The sequence below is a fragment of the Lygodium microphyllum genome, chromosome 8 (genome assembly GCF_053477565.2).
Source record: "Lygodium microphyllum isolate KBCC chromosome 8, Lygodium_microphyllum_v1.1.10, whole genome shotgun sequence".
NCBI lineage: Eukaryota > Viridiplantae > Streptophyta > Polypodiopsida > Schizaeales > Lygodiaceae > Lygodium > Lygodium microphyllum.
The window spans coordinates 137,535,528-137,559,304 of record NC_141142.1 but is presented as its reverse complement, the minus strand read 5'-3'; the positions used below and the strand labels follow the sequence as shown (position 1 = coordinate 137,559,304).

General features: G+C 43.1%; 1 protein-coding gene and 1 pseudogene across 1 annotated transcript in view; one reads left to right on the top strand and one right to left on the bottom strand.

Annotated features, from left to right (window-relative positions):
* The window catches only part of ABCB25 (ABC transporter of the mitochondrion 3), a 203,232-nt gene that overhangs the window by 167,383 nt on the left and 12,072 nt on the right, over positions 1-23,777 (top strand). The gene's annotated exons all lie outside the window — the stretch shown is intronic.
* LOC148032916 (uncharacterized) lies at positions 18,390-22,699 on the bottom strand (annotated as a pseudogene).

Below are 23,777 nucleotides of genomic sequence, written 5' to 3'. Positions count from 1 at the left end.
TGGTGCTCGGATGTCTCGTCTAATCTACAACATTAGTGCTACGACTTTTTTGCGAGTCATGCTGAATGGAGGCGTTACTGAGCCATTTGTCCTTGCTTGCTCTGTCAGACAGGGGTGCCCTTTGAGTCCTCTCTTCTTTGCCCTTGCGAGTCATCCACTTCTTTCGATGTTATCTCATATGGCAGTCTCTACTCACTTGGCTGGATTGTTGCTTCCTTTTGGACAACACTTCATTAGTCAATCCTTGGCTGATGACAACTTCATGATTCTGCGTGCGGACAAGGATAACCTTCGCAAAGCATTAGATGTTTGGGCTCTCTTTGGTCAGGCTTATGGTCTTCGCATCAATGCTTTGAAATCAGCCATTCTCAGCTGCACGGAGTGGGATTTGTAGTCATTGGACTGGCAGGGATTGATTGTTCCCCGTGGTTCCATTGTCAGGCATCTTGGGTACCCTTTGGGTGTTGATGTTCCGCCAAAGCAGCTATGTGACATTAAAAGTGATATTTAATGTCACATTAAGGTCATAAATATGGAATGTGACATTAAAAGTGACATTTAATGTCACATTAAGGTAAATCTAGGGGAACATGCACGAGAATGACCGTCCGGGCTCTTGGGCGCCCGAACGGGGTTAAGGGGAGCCTAGAGAGTAAGGGAGTCCAGGAATAGTAGGACTTCAGGAAGTTGACGGCTGGCAAAGGAATCCGGGTAGGGGGCCAGTACTTATCTAGGCGTGGTTGGGAGGAGAAGTGCTCGTGCTTTTCATCGTTTTGGTGGTTCTGACTCTCCGTCATCTATCAAGCTACTACAGTTGATTTCATAGAAACTGGCGGCTAAGTTTCTGTATTGGAAGTCACAGACTTGGACCTTCCATGTTCGCCTCAAAGTAGCCTAGACAATTATGTTGCCAATGCTCACATATTTCTTGCCATTGCTGCCCTAGACTACTACTACACTGAATTCTCTTACTCAGTCTATTCGTTTCATGTTATGGAAGAAGGATTCCTTGCATGCAGGCATTTCCTGGATTTCTTGGTCGCATGCGTGCACCCCCAAACGCATGGGTGGAGGGGCTATTTTAGATGCCCAAACTCATATGCTGGCACTCCGTTGGTCTCTTTTTCGTGCCATGTGCTCGGATCATCACCCGTGGGTCGTTATAGCCCGTTATTTTCTTGAGGATCACGGGCTTCTGCATGGTAATACCCAAATCTGGAGCTCTTGGTGGCATGTTCTTAATGTCGATTCTCGGTTCTCCAGTTCTTCCTCATCTCTGCTTCCCCATTTGGTATGTTCCTGGAGACTGGTCCTCCGGAAGGCTCAGTGTCATCCAGCGGAGGATCGTTTAGCTACTAATTCTTTTCAATTGGAATTGCTAGCAGTCTCGCGGTTACTTTCGTGGGAAGGTAAACATGAGCTTCGACCAAAATTTAACCGCATGGCACGTTTGGGCTTGACTTCAGTTGCAGATGCCACCCTTGCCAGTCGCAATGTGTTGATATCGTTTTGTATATCCAGGAGGCTTTTCAGGATCCGTCGTGGATATAGGGATTTATGGGGACAGCTTTTGATGGTGCTCGAGAGCAGACAACCCTTTCTTGCCCTTGCTTCGGAATGTCCCTGTCAGGATTGGGACTTGCAGGCCGGCTGAATTTAGAAAAGGCTTCAGCTAACCAGGTGCATCATCTTCTGATTAAAGATCATCAATGGCTGGTTACTAAATCTAATACTCTATGGGGATTGCGTAAACCCCGGTCATGGTGGAGGGTAACTGTGATGGAGGACTGGTTGAACAAGACACCCTTCAAATATAAGGTCTTTCTTTGGAGGGTGATGATTGGTAGTCTTCCGCTTTCTTCAGCTCTTTCCAAGCGTTGAATCTCCAATGGCAACTGTTTCTTTTGCACCACCAGTGTGGGATCTGCCTATCATCGATTTATTTCTTGCCCCGTTGCTAAGAAAATTTGGTCATTCTTGTCAGCCGTTTTGGCGAGCGGTGGTTGGTTTATCGCTACACCCGTTTGATTGGGTTTTTGTGCAGCCCAAATACCCCACACCGACATAGCCACATATGAAGATCTTGTTTCAGTTTCTTCGATATTGGGGCTGTTGGCATAACTGGACCATTCGGAATGCTTTTCTTTTTGATTCCGCCTATAATGTTCAGCGGCATATTGCTATGCTTAAAGGTCTCTTGCATTGGCAGATAGATCTTCTCCGGCACTCTGACATGCTCCCTCGGGAGGACTTACGTCCCTGGCATATGGGAATTTCCTCTGCGTCTTTGCCATGACTTTGTAACTCTTTCGTCGTTTGGTTCTTGTAGAGAGACTGTGTTTTTACACACGATGGGGTAGAGCCATCGTGTATCTTGTAATCATGTAGACTTGTACCTTTTTTGTAATTAATACAATTACCTTTTACGGAGAGAGAGAGAGAGAGAGAGAGAGAGAGAGAGAGAGAGAGAGAGAGAGAGAGAGAGAGAGAGAGAGAGAGAGAATTTTGTGATCGGAATCTGGTTCTGCTATGTCAAATCTACAGGAATCTAATGGTATCGATATGGCCTTGGTCGATCAGCAGATTGGGCAAGGGAATGACAAAGACTTGGCCGACTCGGTCAGAAATTGTGTAGGGCCTGTGGGTGTCTCTAAAGATCCTTGTGTCTTCAGAATGGAAATAATATCTTTAGCATATAACTTAACGTAGACATGAATACTTGCTGAGGAATCCATCTCCTTATATGGTTAGTGATCTCATCAATGTATAGCGCAAATAGTGTAGGTGATAGTGGGAAGCCATGCTTAACACCAATGGTACTGGCAATCTATTTTGATAGTCCTCTAAAGCATGTGACTCATCCCACTACTTGCTCATATACTGCATATATTCCCTATATTGTATGTGATGGCACTCCTTGGGTCAAGAGGTACTGTAGTAGTTTGTTTCTTTGCACCGTTTCAAAGAATTTGCGGAAATTCACAAAGCAACAATACAATCTCTGTCTTCTAGTCCTAGCCTACTCAATCATACAATGCGTAGTGAAAGTCTAATCCATTGTGAAGAAGACCTGTCTAAATCCAATCGGTCCTATTGCATGCATGGACTTTCATTCAGCACAAGTGCTTCGCTCTACCTCCAATATTGCTCCATATATCTTGGCCAATAAATGACCAATCACAATAGTCCTATAGTTCCTAGGATCAGAGATGTCCCCAGTCTTATGGATAGGCACAATAGTATGTAGAGTCCATTTGTTTGGGAATCCTTCTACCATGGCCCTATTAAACATGAAAGCAAGGAATGGTGCAAGAGCCTCCATTGCATATGCACCGTAGGTATGGGTGTGATCCGACAACCATCCATGTTGTAGCCTATGGATAGCCCGTTCCACCATGCTAGTCATGAAGAAAGTTGAGGATGTGGGACATGGCTCTACTGGCTGCATGATAGGAGACTAGTGTGGCACATCATATAGATGTTTTGCATAAGCCTGCCATATCCTTGGATCCTCAACGGGGTTTGCCATCTAGGCTCTTTGAAGCTCCACCATGCTGTAGCAACATCTCTGCACGAGAAGAATTGGGGAACTTTCTTGTAGTGTCTCCTCATACACTACTGTTTTTAGTGAATGAACTGGTGTTACACCCAGCCTTGTGTTGTATATGGACCGCGTTCGGTGAGGGAAGGTCATGGTGGCGGTTGTGTGTGTGATTGAAGTGAGCTATGAGGTGAGCTGAGCTGAGTGGATGCTTGATCATTGAAGTGAGCTATGAGGTGAGTGTGAAGTAGAGCTACGAGGTGAGGTATGAGGTCCCTCATATACACCATATGTGTACATGTCAGCAAGCTTGTGTGTGAAGTAGAAGGTGGTGTGGGTGGCTATGGCAGCATGTGTAAATCTTATGTGCTAGTGGAAGGTAGTGTAATGGTGAGGTAGGTGTTGTCTACTCCTATGGGCCATGCCTGTATGTCAAAAGAAGAGATTGTCCTCATGAAAGGGATGGATCCCAATATGTAGTCCAATGTGTTGCATTCTATTGGTTGGAAGCACGTCAATACTCCCAATGAAGGCCACTTCTCCACTTGGTTATAGATAATGAGTTGGTCTCATGCTCCCAACTCAAGCAAATGTCGTCCATACCCTATATTGTCCAGGCTCCAATCCTCCATTCTCCTCCTTATCCTAGGTTTAGTGGGTGACATAGCTCTAACCCTTTGATATCATACACCTTGCACTACGAGGGGTTTGGGCATTGAAGTCTCCTACCAAGAGGACCTTCCCTAGACTCAAGAAGTGTATGATCTTCTTTGAAAGGTCAGTGTGAATGGTGACTATGACATCCTCTCCTCCTTTGGTATCTCTTGTTGTCCTCTAATATCGGCTAGAAATGCAGGCCCTTTATCCATTTGGGGACAAAATGGTATCTCTTGTTCTCTTGTGGTATCAATAGCCACAAGTATATCCATTTGGGGACGTGAGACCATATGTGTACGAGGGACAATAATGCCATATAGATCTAACTCCATCTAGTGAGGATGCAGGGCCCCGGGGGGGGGGGGGGAGGGGGTGTGTAGGGGGGTGTTTTTTGGGAAAGGAAACAAGATGACCACTCCAAGTTTGATGAGTTGGCATGTTGGGGTTTGGTCTCTATTGCAGATACAATTCTCTCGGCTCCTAGTGGATACCTTGACTTATGGGACAAGATCTCAATACAGTTGTAAGACAGGCTGGTTGACCACCACAAGTAGAGAGAAGGAGAAAGAGATAGAGTGAGAGAGACAATTGTTGCAACCTGGAGAGCATGGTAGGATAGTAGACATGCGCACCTCCAGCCCTTCATCTCTGTATGTTGAATAGCGTCCAGACTTGTCACTTAGGGGTGTGTGCGTGCGTGTGTGTGTGTGTTTTGAGGCCAAAATCGGCGTATGAAACAAAATCATGTGCAATATTGATCGTCATTGGACATCAAAATGTGACGCGCTGGAAGTAATATACTGTAAAGGAAGCCAAGTTGGTATACAAGACCAAATAGTGCTCGTATGGGGTTACAATGGGAGGAGGAGATATATCTAGTTCCACCCAGTTAGAATCTGTGGATAGAGTATGCCATACATCCCAAATGAAATAGTATGAGGATAGCATTTGGGTTGGGTTCTCAACTCTATTAGCTGCTGTTCATGTTGTTGGCAGATCTCCCTCATCACTATGATCTTCTCAATTCTCTGGACTGTCACCCCTCTTTGTGTAGGTGTTGTGTGGGTGGTCACTGTCCAAAAGAAATCGGTAAGTTGTTGATTGAAGCATCAAGCTCTTGTCCCCTTTCTCTTCAAGGATCATCTGTACTTCCCCTCTCCTCTTCCCCGCATCCCTTCCCTCTTCATTGTTCTTTCAAGTTCTTGCCATCCCCTCCCTCTTGAAGCATCATCTCCCCACCCCATCCTTCTTGAGTTTTGAAGCCTCTAAAGCTCTCACTCTCTCCTTGTCCTCCCATTCCCTCCCCCTTCAAGCATCATTCTGATCAGAGTGACCAGTCTCAACTCTCTCCTCTCCATTGGGCTTCGCCTCGATGCCTTGGCATCATGACACGCAAGAAGCATGAGGCCTTTGCACGCCATCCATGTGGAGAAGGACACAAAGAAGTCCAACTCCCACCATTGGACATGTAAGTATTGCAAAAGTGCCACACAAGTGGTGCGACCCAACTTCTTCAACTTCTTTCCAAGATGGGAGGGCAAGTTGACACATGCAAGGCGATCCCTCAATACATTGCGGAGGAGATTCTCGCTAAGATGAGAGGGGGATTCACTAGAGGAAGAGGAAGTGGTGCATTGGTGAAAAAACCCACACCTATGTCTACTTGTGAGGAAGCGTCAAATGTAGGCGTATCTTCAATCGATATGGGTGAGGCCTCCACCACTAGTAGTGCCAACTCTACATCCTCTTCTGGTTCTAGCATTGGCAAAAGACAAACATTTGAGTCTCATGCAGCACCGGAGAGGCAATCCTCTCTCTCTTAAGCTCCCCGTCATATGCTTGGATTAATTGCCTTTCTACTTTCTAAGAGAAAGGCAATAACAAGCAGACATCAAGTTTGCAAGCACGGTGATCGAGTGCAATCTTGCATTCAATGTCCTAAAGTATGAGCAATGGAGAAAGATGGTGAGAACCATCACCAATGTCCTAAAGCTCATATGAGCAATGGAGAAAGATAGTGAGAACCATTAGTGGTGTTGACTCCACATCCGCTTCCGGCTGTGGCATTGGCAAAAGCCAAAGATTTGAGGCTCGTGCAGTACCAGAGAGGCAATTCTCTCTCTCTTAAGCTCCCCGTCATATGCTTGGATCAATTGCCTTTCTACTTTCTAAGAGAAAGGCAACAACAAGCGAACATTCAGATTACACGCATGGTGATCAAGTGCAATCTTGCAATCAATGTCCTAAAGCATGAGCAATGGAGAAAGATGATGAGAACCATCGCCAATATCCTAAAGCATGAGCAATGGAGAAAGATAGTGAGAACCATTTGTGGTGTTGACTCCACATTTGCTTTCGACATTGGCAAAAGGCAAAGATTTGAGGCTCATGCAACACCGGAGAGGCAATTCTCTCTCTCTTAAGCTCCTTGTCATATACTTGGATCAGTTGCCTTTCTGCTTTCTAAGAGAAAGGCAACGACAAGCGGACATTTAGATTACACACATGGTGATCGAGTGCAATCTTGCATTCAATGTCCTAAAGCATGAGCAATGGAGAAAGATGGTGAGAATCATCACTAATGTGGGGCCATTTGAAGGATGGAGCGGTGCTACATACAATGACATGAGGGTGAAGAAGATTGATGAAGAGGAGAGGATTGATAAAGCCCTTGATCCTATTCAGACCTCATTGAGAAATATTGTTGCTCCATTCTCACCAACGGATGGAGAGATCTAGGAAACAAGGCATCATCAACATACTTGTTTCATGTCCACTCGACACATATTTTTTGTGGACCATAGACACCTGCAAGAGGGGAAGCAAAACGGTCAGCACATTCATCTACCCCACATTTGGCAAGCTATCATTGAGATATACATTGTCCTTTTAAATTTTTTAGTTATTGCTTTCATTATTATAATTTTCAATTCATCTCCCCCTAAAGCTTTCCTTATCATTTGAATTTGTGCCATGTGTGATATGGTTGTAGGTGGACCTGTAAAATGTGGTGCAAGTTGTTACCGACAAGAATTGTTGGTGCATGGGCCGCTTGCTTGAGGTCGAGTTTCCTTCGATATTGTGGACTCCATGTGCAAGTCATTGTATGGACTTGCAGGTGGAGGATATCGAGAAGCTCAAATGGGTGAAGAGGGTGGTGCATAAGGCTACATCAGTTATCTTCTTCACAGTGAAGGTGAAGGTCCTTGTGATGTATTATGAGCATAGCACGCTTGAGTTGAAGAAACCTTTATGAGGTGCAGTCTACCCTATGCCAAAGGATACAGTCCACCAGACTGTGGTGTCCACTCTATGGAATGAGTGCAATGAGCATGAGATAGAGGAGGCGAAAGCAATGGAGCGCTTGTGCCTTGATGAGCAGTTATGGCAAGGAGTTCATGGGATCATGATTGCTGTGACTTCCTTTTATAGGGTGTTACATAGGAGTGATTGCGAGGGGTCCACCTTGGGCCTTCTGGTTCACTTCTTTAGAGCAACATTGGTGGAGGCACGGGCTTGCACAGTGATCACAGAGTCACAGTGTGCACACATCATTCACATAGTGGAGAAGAGATGGGCATGGATGTATAAGCCCATCCATGGATTTGTAGCACTATTACATCCAACCTACAAGTCCCATGCAGTCATGGATGATAGAGAGTTGCGTTGTGACGAGCTTGCATATCTCACTCATGTGGTCCTCGTGGATGATGACATCACAGTTTTGGAGGAGCTTGGATGCTATGCAGATTAGAGAGGGCATGTGGTTTTTGTTTCTCCCACTTGTTGGAAAAGAGTCACTTGTGAAGCCTCTCTTTTGGTGGCAGAATTTTGGATATGCGGTGAAGACTCTTTAGCCCTTGGCCATGAGAGTCCTTGCTCGAGATTGCTTTTCAGGTACATGTGAGAGAAATTGGAGTGCCTATTCTTTCATTCACACGAAACTCCGCAATTGGGTTAGCACATGACAGTTAGATCGGCTAGTCTATGCCGCACTAACTTGCACATGATGAAGGCCATGATGACCATGGGTAGTCCAAAGCAGGTAACACTTATCATTTTGGTTAAGTCTTAAGTCAAGTTTAAATTTGTGGTTTTCAAATTTATACTTAATGTTTGAGTTGCAGGAGTTGCTAGTAGGGGTACGGTCATTTGGCGCCCTTGAAGATCAACAAGAGGCAATTTGAGTGGTTTGTAGACATATGCAAGGCGGGGCTTTAGTAGCTCTCATCCCGTGCTTGATGATGACATCCCCCCTTTACCTATAATTACATAGCCATTGCCTAGGGAGCCATCATTTGATGATGATGGTAACCTCATCAATGAAAATGAGTATGAGAATGTCTCATCATTGGATGCAGAGGGGTCATCTTTAGACTCTCTTGATGAGCGCTCAGATGATGATGATGATGATGTATGATGTATTATGATGATGTATGATGTATGATGTATGATGTACGATGATGATGATGATGTATGATGTATCATTGATGAATGTATCCAAATTGGTAGATTCCACTCTTGAATCTCGAGTCCGTCGTGACTTGTCTGACTCCTAACTCCTATGACAGTTGTATGATGTATCATGTATAATCATTGATCTCATTTTGTAATGGCATTGCTATAGTTTTCTTTCAATTTAAACATGCGTCTTATCATTTATAGTTTTTAAAAAATTAAGTTAATTTTTTTCTTGTTCTAATATGGTATCGTGCCTTACAAATTGGTAAGGTACCATATAGTACCATATTTTATTGTATTGTACTGTATCGTACCTTTCCTACCTGACAACCATGCGTATGACCAAGTTCCTATGTGTGTGGGAGAGGTGTATGAAGAGGGAGTCAGGATTATACTAAAAGGGGGGGAGATGGCCCATATTCATCGCATTTCTTGTAAGCCATTGCTTGACCTATGTATCCCATGACGTCTCCTTTCTTGCATGAGCTAGCTGCCAAGAGGCCCTAAAGGCCCTTTTAGGTAGCCTATATGGATGCATGCCACGTACTCTGGGTATGAAGCGAATGGTATGAAAAAGGGCCTCCATCATCATGGGGGGTGCAACGAACTCAGCTCTAATAATCTCATGTGGTACTGATGGTGTGCTGCGGATTATCTGTGAGAGCATAATGATCTGTGGTCTCTCAATCTGTGTCCATAGGTATATAGCTAGGTGAGGGGTCCAAATAGGTACACCATACATCATGGCTGATGTGACCAGTGTGTTCAAATAGTCATCTCCATGTGCAAGGCTCTTGGAAGCGTGCATGGTGGTATTGCCTCTCTATCATGGCCAATGCTACGTATCCTCCTGTGCATCAACCTCTCGCTACCTGTGCCATGGTGAATCTCTGAGCAAATGTTGTGAAAGTAGTCCGTAAGTAGATGTATAAGTCTTTGATGTAGCATCTGTGTCTATATCCTTGTATCCATGAGCAAGATGTTACTTTGATCTCAGCTCTTTGGACTGTCACCCCTCTCTATGTAGGTGCCATATGTGTGGTCACTATCTAGAAGAAATCAGTAAGTTGTGATTGATGCTCCCCTCTCTGTGTTGTGCTAGCTTGTAGCAGTGACATGCAGAGCCTTTGAATCTCAACTAGGAACTAACCCACATGGTGCTGGTATGGGGACTCCATAACTAGTCTAAGCAAGGTGTCTCCTCCAAATAGCATGGGTTATCTAGCTCGGAGTGTGCTATCTCTCTCTGTGTAGTAGCAGCCTGTAGTAGTGATGTGTGGAGCCTTTGAATCTCAACTAGGAACTAGCCCACGTGGTGTTGGTATAGGGACTTCATAACTAGTCCAAGCAAGGTGTCTCCTCCAAATAGTATGGGGTATGTAGCTCGAAGTGTGCTAGAGGCTCTGCATATACAGATGTGGTGCTCGTCGCTCTTGCTCCCCCTAGCATAATCTGTAGATCCAATCAACTCTAGGGATGTAGGCTGCTCTCACAGTCTCAATCTCAAGCTAGTGAGAGGATACCCTACGCTGGCCAATAGCTATCTGCCTCTCATGTGGTATGTATTTCTCTAGGTATCTAGGTCTCTCAATGAAGCCATCCATGGAAGTCTTCATGAAGTGGTCTTTGTAGTAAGATGGCTTTGGGGGGAGGGGTTGCTTGGGTGATAGCCATGTATGCTGTATGTGTGAAGAAATACTCTAAATGCAGAAAACACAAAACCAATCGTACGACAAAGCACAAATTGATAACACAAAACACAATTAGGGTTAGGGTAACTCAAAGACAACGAACATAATGAATAATAACGTAAATAACTGCTAAATATACAATGTTTGTGCAACAAAATGCACTATGCAATGAATATTGAACTTCAAACTCTTGTATCTTTGGGATCAAGGCAGAGGTCGCTAGTTGGAGAGTGTCGTACTTCGAACGAATCTTGAAACACAGCAAGGTAACCTCGTGTGTTGAACAACAGCAAACATAGCCAAGAAGGCTAGATTTGATGCAAACAAGCAGTGAGGAGAGAGAAAGACAAAAGAGCAGATATTTGGGGAGACAGAAAACTAGACGACAATTGGAAGCAATGGACGATTGTACATGAAGTTTAGGTGACAATTGGAGGACAGAGAAACTCAACAAACGTAGATTGTGAATGATGGCAACAATGTTTGGATAATGATAACATGTCCAACAACCGATGATGTCAGCACATCATCAGCAAACGCAAGGATCTAGTAGTAGGTGACAACTCTAGGATACTAGGCGACAGCTGCAGGATGTGGGCGAAGGCTGGAATTAGGTGTCAGATGGTAGCAGATATTTGCGGGATATTCTAACCACGATATTTTCTGTGAACAGGTGTGGGCATTAGAGATATAGCTCTTGAAACCTGCAAAAACGAGATTGAGGAAGAGTGGTGGGTTGCATATGGATTTATAGAAAGTTTGGGTATCCAAATTAGGATTGTGCATGTGGGACACAGTAACTCTCTAGAATCACGTTTCTTTGTAAAATAAGAAGGTTTCTTCATTAATTAAGCATGTTTTGGGGCTGTCTAAGTCAAGCTAATGCATTTTTAGCTCAACACTCCCTCTCAAGCCTAAAATTGAGCCATGAGAAAAAAACCTTGTTATGTTTTTTTTAATATTTCAAGGTTTTACACTCCAAAGAAACTAGGGCATCTGAGAAAGGGCGCACGTCAATTGCCTAATGATCTACCAAGACTACAAAGGCGATAGTTATCTTGCTAATTGAGCCCAAGTGATCACCCTAGAGAGGCCCAGGTGTCAGAGCAAGGGCATGCATCAAATGCCAAGGGGCCTACCAATTCTTGCAAAGGCGGTTGGAATCAACAATGTTTTCTTCTATTTAAGGGCTTTGTGTTAATTTGTTCACAAAATTTAGCATTGAGGGTTTGAAATTACTATTCGTCCCATTGAGTCACTGTGCCCTGAAGTACGGAAAATAAGGATGGATAGTCCCACTACTTGCAGAAAAAAAGTAAAACAATCCCACACACTACTAGGATAAGTGCCTTGGAATTCCTAAGGATGTATGTGTGTATGTGCTAATCTTATGGAGAATATTGTGGAGAGATAAGCATGACAACACGGTGAGCAAGCAAAACAAGCAAAGCTAGCATGCAAGCACATGAAAAAAATTGCCGTTAGAAGATTGTCATTTGCAATGCCACAAGTATAGTGAATCCAAAGTCGACCACTCCAAGGGTGACTAAGAAGGAATAAATGCGCATAGGTGCATGTTTATATGAACAGAACATGAACAGATGGGATAATGCAAAAGGAGGTGCAACTTTTCATGCTAATGCCGAATGCAATGCAATGGTTCTGCTTGGACAGTGTCCTCATAGGGGAATTGTTCACCTGCCCAAGTGCACTTTTACAATCATGTCATCTTGACAGTGCGGATGAAGAATGTTCATAATATATAATACAAAGTAAAGAATTGTCAAATAGTGAAAAATTGTAAGCATCTTCACTATCACTATCAAGAGAAGAAAACCACCTCCTCTCAAAGGGAAGCACCCTCTCCCCTCAATCAAAAGTAGAGGAGAGTGTACCCAAGACAATCCATGGTAGAAGATACTATAGAACAAGCCTATTGATTGTCTTAGTCAAAATATATGTAAAATTGTCACTAGACGGCACAAACTCTAGGTGAATAGTGTCTAGCTTATCTTGCCCTCTGGTGAAATGGAAATGAACTGCCATGTGCTGTATCCAAGAGATGATGATAGGATTAACCACAAGAGAAATAGCACTTTGATTTTCCTAGTAGACAGCTGTAGGCGACTCATAAGGAAACTATAGTGCAGCCCACAAGTTTCTTAGAATGATGACCTCCGTAGTACCATCGAAAAGAGGCTGATACTTTGCCTCGGACATGGAAGCTGCCATCGCATCTTGCTTACGGCTAGCCCAAGAGATGCGTGTCATGTCCAAGCTATAGAGGTAGCCTCCATGGGAACGCTGGGTGTCAGGATCCCTCGTTCAATTAGAATCGGTGTACCCTTGCAAGCAGAAACCATGACCATAAGTTAATCCATAATTGTAGGTACACCTTGAATATCTTAATACATGAAGACAAGCAATCCAATGAGACATTTTAGGTGCATTAAAATATTAACTAAGCAAATTAACTAAGCATGGTAGATTTAGTATTGTATGAATCAACCAAAGTAATTTTCCTACAATAAAACGATAGGTATAAGCATCAAAAGATTGACTCAAGGTATCCTTGTGTAGATGGATAGTTCCACCAGTAGTTGAAGGGCGTACTTTTGCTAGGACAAAAAGATACTTCCCTCGGATCTAATAATCTCCATTCTCAAGAAATAAGACAACAATCCTAAGTCTCTGTCATCACGAATGTAGAGCAAAGTATTGCCTTGATCTACTAACAAACAAATTTATATTAGTCGAGCGTTAGGCGCGAAGGTTTCTTCATAGTCAGTGCCATGCACTTGAAACCTTGCGCTACAAGGCGAGCCTTGTATTGTCTAAAGAACCATCAGCGTTTAGCTTGGTTTGAAAAATCCACTTCATCTCGATGGTCGGCTTGTGACAAGGACAATCCACCAATGTCCAAGTTTTATTTTGATCAATACTATCTAGTTCCTTCTCCATGGCCTCACGCCAGAGAGGATCCTAGAGAGCCTCCTATGAGCTATTTGGCGCAGGATGTGTAATGCAATCAGCTATAAATAGCAATGTATATGAAGCCTGAGGGGCGAGCTAAGCAAACCTTCTAGGCACGATCTCAAATGATATGAGCAAAGGGAAGGACGAAGAGTCTAGTGCAGAAGATTACACTATGTCCCTCTCCTCATCAAAGATGACATCTCTCTGAACGATCACCTTGTTCGTCAGAGGATTGAATGAATGATAGGTTTTCACTTCAGAAGAATAGCCAACAAAGATCAAGAGATCTACTCTAGAGGTTAGCTCTCCTATCTTGTCATCCGGAGTGTGTATATAAGCATGACTGCTGAAAACTTTGAAGTGAGAAATAATAGGTTGAGAGCCAAAAATTGCATCATATAGTGCCTTTTTAGGGACCCTTGCAATCGAAAATCGGTTAAGAATGTACACTAAAATGTTAATAGCCTCAACCCAAAGGCGCTCAAGGAGGTTTGCTACAAAAGTATAAAATGTGCCATATTCATGACTGTTTGGTTCCTATGCTCTACGACTCCATTCTATGCATGTAGTTTTGGTAGACATGAGTTGGCGTGCAATGCCCTGCTGCTATATAAACTTAGAAAACTTGTGGAAGGTAAGCGTCCACTAGAATCATTCCTCATAGTATCCACACAACGCTAGTTATGGACGAGTAGCACCCAAGCACGAAAATAAGTGAAGCATCTAATTTGTGCTTTAGGAAGTACACCCACATGTATCTTGGGAAATCATCTACTATCAAAATGAAATACAACGTGCCGTCTAAGATGATAGTGGTTGTGGAACCACAAAGATCTACATGAATGAGCCTAAGGGTGTATGATGTTGCTTACCTAGTTGACATGCTTTACAAACGTCTTGCCATAGTTTTAGGCATGGAAGGCCCTCAACCATCCCCTGACATGACAACTCATAAAGAGAGTCGTAGCCCAAATGTCCTAAGCAAAAATGCCAAAGATGCTTAGAGTCTATAGGCTCTCGTGTCCTAATGTCCTAATGCAAAAATGTCCTATAGGCTCTCGTGTCCTAATGTCCTAATGTCCTAATGACAACTCATAAAGAGAGTCTATAGCCCAAATGTCCTAATGCAAAAATGCCAAAGATGCTTAGAAGCAATGAAACTCCCAAATCATTGGCAATCAACTCCGCAAGAAAATGTGTCATGTGGTAAAGGCCATTAGGTTGTGCCTTGGCTCGAGCAATCATTAAACCACTCTGAGAGTCTATGTTCTTGATTGTGGTCACGGTGAAGAAAACTACTCGCTTCATCTCACAAACGTGTTGAACGGACAATAAGTTGATCCCAAATTGGGGGACATGATAGACATCATTCAACAAACCTAGATCCGGACCTTGGTTAGTGGAAAAACTGACACGACCCTAGGCCTGAATCTTGATTGAGAAGTTGTCTCTAACACGGATGCTCCTGACTATCGGGGCTCAGGAAATAAAAATGTCCGCTATAGGAGTAATGTTATGGGTAGCTCCTTGGTCCACAAGCCAAACAAGTGCTGAGGTTCTCGGATGTGACGAGTGGGTCTCTGTAGGTACCTCATCAACAGGCAACTCGCAAATGTGAATGAGACTCGCATCCGATGTCTCTAAGGAGATGATGTGGGCCTCTGCAAACCAATCAAACAAACCCTCTAGAGTTGAGTAGTTCATTCGCTGTGATGGCTAACTAGTAGCACTATGGGGTTGTCCTTGCCACTACTCCTGGTAGGGGCTACCACTACCTTACCTTCCTTGCTGGGGGTTACCCGATTGGGGTGGGGGGGTCTGATTCTTGGATTTTGGCTATGTGTCTTTTGCCTTAGATCGACATTCGTCATCATAATGGCCAACCTTTCAACAATGTTGACAATACCTATTTTTCTTAGGCACATTCTTGCATCCAAATTTAAGAGTAAATTGAGTGGTTCCTTGAGATTCACTAGCCTCGTTTTGATTTTGATTTAAGTTTGGTTTACCCTAGCCCTATTGCCCCCTTTGAGAACATACAAGAGCCCCTCTATTGATGACACATTATGAAATTGATCGAACAACCGTGTGTAATGCAATAGCTGATACTCAAACTCATAAAATATCGACATATGAGGTTGTGAAATCACCTGTTGTACAAAATGGAAATATTTTCTTGGCAACTTGTTAAGAAACAAGGTAATTTGATCGTCAAAAGACTTAGGATCCCCACTGGTTGAGAACTCAATGAGGAGATGCCGATACTCAGCCAACTTGACTTTCAAGTGATCCTTATCTGTGATTTTAAGGTTTTGGAGCTCATGATCCAAATTCATGTGACGAGTTCTATCCTAAGCAGCATAGCGGTCAATTAAGTATGCACAACGCTTAGATGCTAGTCGAAATGTTGAAGCTAAGAGTGAAACTCAAGCAATAAGCCCTGTATAAGCTCGACAATAGCGGAGGCATTACCAGCCTTCCATGAGCAAACGATCTCATATGAAATAAGGGCGGGATTAGGTTGGGGCTCCAATGCCTGCACTAAATCCCATAGGTTCTAAGAGTCTAAGACATGCCTCATCAAATTGGACCAAGTGGTATAGTTTGACCCGTTGAAATGGCCCTTATCGTTAAATGCATGTTTGGCGAATGAGGAGGTAGAACCATGAGGTATGTGTGAAGAGGGATTAGTGGGATAAGACAATAGATAAGGATGAGGAAATGGCAAAAGTGGATAGGCAAAAATAGGTTGCTAATGTCCAACGAGTGGCAATTGCTGTGGAGGTACTAAAACAGACATATGTCCATATGACATTGTAGGTGGAATTGAAGGTACTAGGATACGATAGCCCTGTCTAAATGTTGGCTGGGGCACAATATAATGATTGAATGGTCCACTAGGTAATGCCATAGAGGCATATTGTAATACCATACGATCCACACTCGAGTATGTTTGGGATGCACTTCTAAAGGAATAACTTGAAAGTGGGTGTGGAAGTTCAAGCCTCCATCACAGGTACACCACCCAGAAATGTAGATATATAGAGGTCTTAAAGGCTGTCTAAATGTGCAGAACGCCTCAATTTGGCATGTGGTGGATAATGGGGTGCACTTAATGGAAGTGGGAAAAAAGGTGCAACAAAAGATGAGAGAGGGATGGGTGGTAGCCCAAATGGATTTTTAATGGATGTTGCTGTGAAAAACATGGTTGGTTCCTTTTTTCCACTAAATGAATTAAATGAAGATGCACCTACTCCAAATTGACCATGAGAAATAAAATCATTTGAAGGAAAAGAAATTAAAGAAATACTTACAAGTTCTTCTTTCAGCTTCTTATCTAGTTTTGAGTTCATTAAAAAATACCTGTCTTTCTCGTTACTCAAAAACCAAAGGTTGTTTTGAAGGGTCCCTTGTTGATGAGCATCAGAAAATACAGAATCAATTGGCGTAGAATTTGACATAATAGAATTCATACCTGGCATTGGAGAAAAGATATACTATGGAAGTGATGTGTAATCCAAGCTAGGTTTCACTTACGGATCGTCAGTTCCTAGTGGAGATTCCAAAGGTCCTGCAAGATCATTAGTTTTGTGTACCGATTCTAAAGAAGAAAACTCAGGTTTACCTTCAGCCTCCTACTGAACCCTATGTGTAAGGATGAGATGATACTCAGCAGCAAAACTCTAATATGGTGTGTGAAGTCCATGGTAGTCCAATGGTTCTTCACCCATGTCAAATTAGTCAATACCAAGCTAGGAGGCCCACTCATGATTGTTTCTATCCTCGTTTTGCTATGGAGATTGAAGCAATTGTGTGAATGCATTCGAAGTCATCTATTTGTTTTATTGTTCTCCACCCATGTCAGATCAAGCAGAAGCAAGCTAGGAGGCCCACTCCTGATTGTTTCTATCTACGTGTGATTGTGGAGACTGGAGCGATTGTATAAATGCATTTGAAGTCATCTGTTTGTTTTATTGTCCTTGCTTTTATGGATGAGCTTTCCGATCAAAGGCCAAGGTTTCTCAAACAATACATAGCGCTAATGCCATATTTTAAATGAATTTTATAAAAATTATTGAAAATTAATCAAATTTCTTGACAACTTTTACTTTTTTAATAATCATATTTTTCTTTAAATGATTCAAATATTATCTTGAAATTTTCGTAAAATTTTAGAAACTTTTTCAATTTTACATACATACATACATACATACATACATACATACAATTTAAAATTTTGTAGAAATGAAAAAAGGCTAAGGTTATAAGTCTTAAAGGTGTAAGATAAGGGAGAAAGGGATAAAGGGGGCTGCCACCTGTAGCTAGGATCAAGGCAGAGGTTATGAGCTAGAGAGTATGTTGTACTCCAAACGAATCCTGAAACACAACAAGGTAGTCTCTGTGTGTCGAACAACAACAAACAAAGCCACAAATGCTGGATTTGATGCGGACAAGCAATGAGCAGAGAGGAAGATCGAAAAACGCAGGTACTTGAGGAGAGAGAAAAGTGGGCGACTGCTGGAAGGAGTGGACAACTATACACGAAGTTTAGGGGACAATTGGTGAAGGAAGAAACTTAGCAATCGCAAACTATGGATGATGGCAATAGTGTCTGGTGATGGTGACAGGTCCAGTTGATGACATCAGTAGCAAACGAGGATGTAGTAGTAGGCGACAAGTCTAGGGTACCAGACAGTAGTTGCAAGATGAAGGCGAAAGCTAAAAGACATGGGCAAAGGTTGGAATTAGGTGCCAAACGGTAGCAAATGGCGCTAGGAAGCTCTAACCGTGATGTTCTCTGTGAATGGGGTGTGAGTAGTAGAGATATGAGTCTTGAAACTTGCAATAACGAGACTGAGGGAGAGTTGTGGGTTGCATGTCTATTTATAGAAAGTTTGGAAACCCAAATTAGGGTTGTACATGTGGGACACAGTAACTCTCTAGGATCACGTTTCTTTAAAATAAGAAGGTTTCTTGATTAATTAAGTGTATTTTGGGTTGTTTAATTCAAGCTAATGCATTTTTAGCTCAACAGTATGTACAACTAGTAGAGATCATGTAGGCTATTGCATGACCAAGCTCCTCTCTATGTGGGAGAGGTATATGAAGGGGAAGTGAGGATCATACTAGGGGGGGAGGGGGGGAGATGGTCCATGTCGATCCCATATCTTGTAAGCCACTACTCAACCTGTGCATACCATGAAGTCTCATGTCCTGCCTAAGCTAGCTGCCTAGAGGCCTTGAAGGCTCTCTTAGGTAGTCTATTGGGATCCAGGTCACATACTCTTTGTATGAAGCTGATGGTCAAAAAAAGGGCCTTCATCATCATGGAGGGTGCAACAAACTCGGCTCTAATAGTCCCATTTGGTACTGATGGTTTCCTACAGATCATCCATGAGAGCATAATTATATGTGGTCTCTCGATCTGTGTCCATGGGTAGGTAGCCAAGCTAGGGGTCCAAATAGGTGCACCATACATCATGGATGGTGTGACTAGTATGTCAAATAGCCATTTATGTGCGCAAGGCTCTTGGAAATATAGCTGGTGGCACTCTCTCAACATTATAGCCAATGTGGCGTACCTTCGTGTGAGTCAGTCTCTAGCTGCTTATGCCATGTTGAATCTCCCAGCAGATGTAGTGAAAGTGATCCATAAGTAGACATATGAGTCCACAGCCTCCATCTATCTGACTTCTAGAGTGAAGACTGGTCTCCTTCTCACTGGGGCTGATGTGTGGAAGATGAAGATCTTGGTTTTCCAATATTAAGTGTAAATACACCCTATGTATAGAAGTCATGAAGGGCGTGGAGACATTTTTGTAGACCTTGCTGTGATTCAAAGACTAAACAATATCATCAGCATAAAGCATAATGGAGACAAGTATACATGCTATCTCCATCCCATCGCCACCTCCTTATGTGATGCGATCTTCTATCTTGTCGATGTAGAGACCAAAGAGTTTGGGAGAGAGAGGACATTCTTGCTTCACTCCAATGGTGCTAGAGACCATGTCTGAAAGTCCCCCGGGGCATCTCACTCGGCCTACTACCCTCTCATACAGTGCATAGATGTCACTGGGTGTGTTCCTCTTGTAATAAGAGACACCCCCCCCCCCCCCCCAAATATATATATATATATATATATATATATATTCAGTGAGGTGTGGAAGCTAAGATAAGACTTTGGGAGTGACTTGAGAGTCACATTCACCATTTCTACATCTAAAATAACCCCATCAATATTCAACAGCTGCTCATGTAAGTCCTATAAGTATGGTGGTCAATCATGCTGTCATGTTCATCCATATGTGCATTCCAAGTTGCAAACATGCATTCCAAGACATCCCAGGCTGCTTTAGAGAGGTCTGGCATGGTGATATATAAGGTATAATAGCTATCTTAATTGACAAGCCAATCAATGAGAAAGCTTGTGTATTTGCTCTCCTTTGATCTGCTCTAGGAGAAGCAAGGGCAACAACAGCAGGAGCAATATAGGAGCAGTTGGCTGTCCTCTAGCACCATGCTGAGGGTGCTTGATTGTGCACCATAAAATGCCATAGGAAGTAGTTGGTGCCATCTAGCTTGTCCTCCTGAGTGAGGACTTCCAAAATGTTGCTCTAATCCCAGGTATCTTGATTTGACATTGCTGCAAATTAGTGTACAAATTTAGTAGCCAGACACTTCCAAGCTAAAGTGTGAAATGTACTAAACTGAATACCAAGGTCCCAACAAGGGATACTAAAGCAAGTACAAAACTGTCAAAACTTTCAATGTCCTCGAAAAGCATGCCCACTTTGCACAAAACAGCACCCAATCTGCAATTTACAGCAATTTAGTGCTGTACTACTACACATGCCTCAAGATGCATGCCAAACATTAAATGCAGCAACCTAATGTTGAAAATCCCCAATTTTCATTGCAAATTTTCAAATTTGTACAAATTTCTCTGCCCAATGTTACATAAACAGCAAGATAAGCTGTTGCAGCATCTGTCCACTGCTTTTGGATGCGTGCCATGCAAAAGCTTCGAATCTCAGTGAAGAGATTCTCATAAATTGCAGAGATATTATACTTATTGCCCAAAATTCTGATGGAATGTCGCCTCAGGATGCATGTTGACAGCAACCAGCAACTTCAGGGCACCTCGAGATGTGTGTTAGATGTGGGAATCACAAAAGCCCCAAATTTCTTTCGCAAATCTCAAGGAAATTGTGCAATGGCAGCACTTTGGGTGATGATGCTCACATAGGACTTTGGTTCAGGCAAAGGCCCAAATTTCTAGCGACTTGGTGGCCTTACGGAGTATACGATTGAGGCAGTGGCTGACCATGGCAGAATGAGGGCAGCATTGTAGGGCAGAAGTGGAAGACTGGGGTGGCGTAGTTTGTGGCTGGCTCTGTTCATGGGCAAAGCACAGTAGAGAGGCGGACAGGCCAGCACCTGGGCAAGGCTGAGCAACAGGAGCTGATGCAACTCCTTTCTCTCCTCCTTGACTCCACCAGACAGTAGATCTGCTGCTCTTCCTCAAGCTAAGGAGTTAGTGGTTGCAGGATCTCAGGTGGAGTAGCACTGGCTGACGGTGACTGAAACAAAACCTGTGCACGTACGGCTTTGATACCAAATGTTGGAAACTGAACCAACTATGGATGAGAGAGAAATGGGAGAGTGAGGGTAGACAATGTGAGCTGAAATGATACAGTGTACTTGCTGAACTGAAAGTGATAGAGTGAAAGTACAACATTAGGTCTAAGGTAGTTGAAACTTATGTTCACATTGCAAACTAACTAAAACATTGGGCACTGTCCACAGAATCGGCAAATTCTAACCTAAACACTGTTTGCACCTTTTCGTAAATGTTCTCCATGATCTCCTCTTCTCTTTTATAAAGAGGTCATTTTTGTACATGTTTACATTGTGCTCTTCAATGATGATGTTCCTCTCCCTTTTCGAAGTGATGGCCTTGGACTTCGTACATGTCCTGGATTGCTCACCCATTTTTATGCATGTGGACATCTTTGATTTTGTTTAGGCAGCTCCAGATAGTAGAGTATTTCTCACTCCTCCCCTTGTGTGTGGCTCCCAAATGGTGGTGATGCCTCACGCATTTTGGGTCATCCTGCCATGCCTTGATTTCTGGTGGTCTCTGCTGGCTCTCCTCCTCTTCAATAATCCTTGGGGCCTTGCTGAGATGGTTGTTACCAACCTAAACTTGTAGACCTATTTTAAGATCTCTAGTATAGACATGATGAAAAATCTGTTGAATGTGGGGCATGCTGGGGACAGTGGGACCATACTTACCTGAAAGGGGTTTAACAATGTCCTGAGAAGCAAGGGTTTTTTTGTTATTTGTGAACAATGATCTGAATTCCACCCCTACACCTCAACCAGATAGTGACACTTTAGGTTACCTTTGCCCTTCTTTTTTGAAAATGTAAGAAAAGAGAATTAGATTTATAACACCTCAAGCAAACCTTATTGAGGTAAAAATGTGTACAAAATAAGTCATGTGTATGACTTTAGGGTACATGACAATGAAGTCTAATACATAGGACTGAGTAAACAATATGTGACTGAAACTGGAACAAGGGACCAGAGTTCAAGTACAAATTAAAGTGTCTCTCCTCCTCGTGCATTCAGAGCTACCCTACATTGTCTCCCATCTCCTCGTGCATTCAGAGCTACCCTACATTGTCTCCATCAAGTGTGTGGATAATCTGTCTTCAGATCCTAGAGAGATCAATGATATGATTTCATCTCTTAATCTGAATGAACAAAGCAATAATCCTAGCAGTTAACTCCCATGTATGCAGTGCCCCTCATTTCACTTTGCTTCTGAGAAGTTTGGTTTGGGAATCATCTGAAGTGCTAACCACAATGAGAACGGAGTGACCATTGACCTCGACGATTGTCAAATCCACATGCTGGGCCTATGTTAATGATCCAAGCTCTTCCCTAGGTCACCATCATAGTCTCAATTGTAACATGGAAGGCCATCTTGAGGGCTCTCCTCCAAATCTCCTAGGCCCTAGGGCAATTCCATAGGCAACATCTCTGAGTCACCTTTGGCTCTCATCGCACACATGCTACAAGGAATGTTTCATAGCCAAGCCAAGTGCTGATTGCAAATCTCCTAGGTGCTACTAACCGAAACCTTCCTAGTTCTGAAGGTATCATTCAACCTTCTCCAAAGGTCAAGCAAGAAAGACAGAATACCTTGTTTGTACAAATGCTGTGTATTGGATGGCAGAGCTCTGATCCTGCTCAATTGTATCAGAGCTGTGCCATCCAATACAAATGCTGTGTATTGGATGGCACACCTCTGATCCTGCTCAATTGTATCCTGCTCTCCAACTTGGTGGCCAAAGAAAGCCATGCCACAAAGTGTATTGAAGTGTAATCTCTGTTCCAACCATATGTTTGGGTGCCATCTCTTCACTCTCTCAAGGACAGCCAAGGAGGCTGAAGCAGTCAACTCAGTCTCAGAAAGGATGTCCCTCCTTGTCACTGCCTCCCTCTAAAAGAATCATATTTTTAAGGTTAGGGGCAGCAAAGAATCTTAGCCCCAATCTGGGCAACAGGTAATTTAAACTCGTCCTCATGTTAACTGTGACCCAGAATCTTGACCCTTGTGGAATGACTTGTGGTCCTCTTGAACGTCACCAGATTCATTGGGATGTGGAGTGAGACATGGTACTTGGAGTAATGCCAAGTAGGTCCCCCTTGTTGCAAAAAGGTCTCTTCATGGGACAATCATGGCCGAATGCTGGACTACTAAGCCTAGTCTCCACTACAGTACTGCAGCCTAAATGTTTGCACAAAGAGAAAAATTCTATTAAAAGTCCTCAGAATAATGTGTCCCAAGGCTAAATGCAAAATACAAAGCATCCTGGTAACGGACTTTCATATCAAAAAATATATAACAAGGGGAAGTCTAATACAGAGCTTGAATGAATAGCCAATCGGGAAGTCCATAATACTGGACCATGTGGGTCTGGAAAAGAAAGAAAGTGCTAGAATCCGGTGTCTTGAGAAAAAGATGTCTCCCTCTCCCTCAGGCTTTGCATGGCCCTGTATTCTCTCCCATCTCTTCGGAGAGTATGTACAATCTCTGTCCAAATCCTAGAGAGTCCTTGCAGTAGATGTGTCCAAAAAATCAATAGCCTTGCTAGATCTGGCTATCCAGATGTACCAAGCAATAACACTAGTTTTGAGCTCCCATCTGTGATAACTCCAGGTTTCAGCTTCGAATGCCAGCCAATCCACACGGTCTATGAGAAATCTGGCATAATAATCCTGCTCACAAACTGCCCCAAAACAAGATAGCCTAAAAATTTGTTGGCCCTTGTTTTTTTTGAGCCCAAAAGGCATCACTATGGCTTGGTAGGATCTTACCATAACTTGATACACAACTTGCAGATTGATCATGCTCCTGAACCATGCCGCACAAGAAA